This window comes from Cynara cardunculus (genome assembly GCF_001531365.2).
Source record: "Cynara cardunculus var. scolymus isolate 2C chromosome LG 9, CcrdV1, whole genome shotgun sequence".
Taxonomy (NCBI): domain Eukaryota; kingdom Viridiplantae; phylum Streptophyta; class Magnoliopsida; order Asterales; family Asteraceae; genus Cynara; species Cynara cardunculus.
Window position 1 is genome coordinate 1,646,016 of NC_037536.1, and position 2,721 is coordinate 1,648,736.

Here is a 2,721-nt window from a genome sequence, read left to right on the forward strand (position 1 = left end):
CTTTCGTACTTGCTCTTTGTTCAATGTGTAAGAGGCTTTCGGTTTAAATACTTTATTTCGTTCTTTACGTATATGCAACTCTGGTCGGTTGCAAAATTCTTCTATGTCTTTCCTTGCTTTTATGTTGTCCTTTGATTTTGGTGTATCCATAATCGTGTGAAACAAATTATCAAACACATTCTTTTCAATGTGCATTACATCCAGGTTGTGCTGAATTAACAAAGTATACCTATAGGGCAACTCCTAGAAAATGCTTCGCTTTACCCAATTGTGAGTTACTCCAAAACCTGCGGGCTTTCTATATTGACTTGATCCATGCGGGACGCCATCATAAACTGTAGGAAGTCTACAGACTTCCGCCCATATTTGCTCTCCCGTTAATAGCGGGGGTGCATCAGCTTTTTCGGCATGTCTAACACGAAAGTGGTTCCGATCACTCCTGAATGAATGTCTCATAGGTAGGAACTTGCGATGACAGTCAAACCAACAAGACTTCCCTCCGGTTAGTAATTGGAATGCACATGCATTACCCATGCAATAATGACAAGCTAATTTGCCATGCGTGCTCCAACCAGACAACATGGCATAAGCAGGGAAGTCACTAACTGTCCATAACAGTACGGCCCTCATTGTGAAATTTAAAGGACACCGTCGAAGAATAACATCTTCAACTCGTCAATTAAGGGTCGAAGAAATACATCCAAATTCTATCGAGGGCTTTTCTTGCCGGGAATCAGCAAAGCGAGGTGGACATGGCACTCTTTGATGCACATCCAAGGTGGTAGATTGTAGTTTGTAAGAAAAACGGGCCACAACGAATACGGATTGGAGTTCGAATTATTAGGGTTAAAACCATCCGTACATAAGCCAAGACGAACATTCCCGATCTCTTGAGCAAAATCAAGATGCATCCTGTCGAAATGTTTCCAAGCCTCCTCGTCACTCGAATGTACCATCTTTCCGGACTGAGTCTGATGATCACAGTGCCAAGTCATCTCCTTTGCTGTTTTCTTACACAAATACAACTGTTGTAATCTTGGTGTAACAGGTAAATAAGTCAACACCAAATTAGGCACCTTATTGTTTCGTCAAACATTCGTCAAGCATTCGTCAATCGTTCGTCCATCGTTCATAGTTTCGTTTTACTTTGGGAAGTCAATCAAAGAAAAACTTGGCAGAAACTAATAAGGGTGGTCGGTTGTAGTAAGGGAAAGGGATCAAAGGGTTTTCTTTAATTTGGGCTCCATCCTAAAAACAATTGGGCTTTTGGCTCCATTTGAAAAAAATTTAAATTTCCGACGAATTTCCGTCGGTGTTCCGTCAGAGAAAAAAATTATTAAAATAAATAAGTAAATCCGTTGGAAATCCGTCGGAACGTTTTTAAACATTACGTTTTTCTTTAAAAATAACTTTTGCATGGAAAAAACTTTTTTATAAAATTTCAACGGATTTTTATATTTAAAATAAAAAATTAAAGCCAATAGCATACGTTAAAATCCAATTGAATTGAATATGGCTACTAATTAACATCTATGCAAACTCAATTGAACCGAATAAGACTCAATAACTCCATTAAAGCCTAGTTGAACCGAGTAAAATCCAATAGATCAATTTAAAGTCCACTAATATACATTAAAGCCTAGTAGTACCCTTTAAAGCTCAATTGAACTGAATAAAGCATAATGATACTCGTTAAAGCTCAATTGAACCGAATAGAGCCCAATAGTACTTGTTAAAGCTCAATAGAACCGAATAGAGCCCAATAGTACCCGTTAAAGCTCAATGGAGCTGAATAAGGCTCAATAGATTCATTAAATCCCAATTGAACCGAATAAGGCCTAATAGCTCCATTAAAGCCTAGTTGAACCAATAAAGTTCTCTAAGATCCATTAAATTCCACCAATATCCATTAAAACCCAATAATACCTGTAAAAGCCCAATTGAAAACCCAATAGATCCATTAAAGACCAAATAGTAACCGTTAAAGTCCAATAATCCATTAAAGTCCACTACAATCTATTTAAGCCTAGTAGTACCATTTAAAACCCAATTGAACCGAATAAAGCACAATAATACTCGTTAAAGCTCAATTGAACCAAATAGAGCCCAATAGTACCAGATAATGCACAATTGAACCGAATAAAGCCCAGTAGTACCCGTTAAAGCCCAATTGAACCGAATAAGGCCCAATAGTATCCAATAATGCCCAATTGAACCGAACAAGGCCCAATAGCTCCATTAAAGCCTAGCTGAACCAATAAAGTCAACTAAAATTCATGAAATTCCACCAATATACATTAAAACTCAATAGTACCTGTAAAAGCCCAATTGAAAACCCAATAGATGTAACGCCCCAAGCCACACATTGCATGTAATACATATTCCATACCAAAGAAATACATATTCATATACACATTGGGTCCACTAGTACAAGAAATCTACTGTGACCAAACACCAGGTCCAAAAATTCGAAATACAATCTTGTACTATTCATCAGAGCTACACATCAAAAGCAGATCTTCAACCAAAATGCACGAAAGAAAAGTACTAAATCTTTTCCTTTCCTTTACCTTCCACACTTCCTGCAATACACATTTTAAAACACAAAATGAGGGTTAGACTATAAAGTCTAGTGAGATACCCTATTTATGTCATTGCAGGGTGAAGGATCACCAAAATCTTTACAAAATCAAGTATTCATATAAATAACAAATATATGAA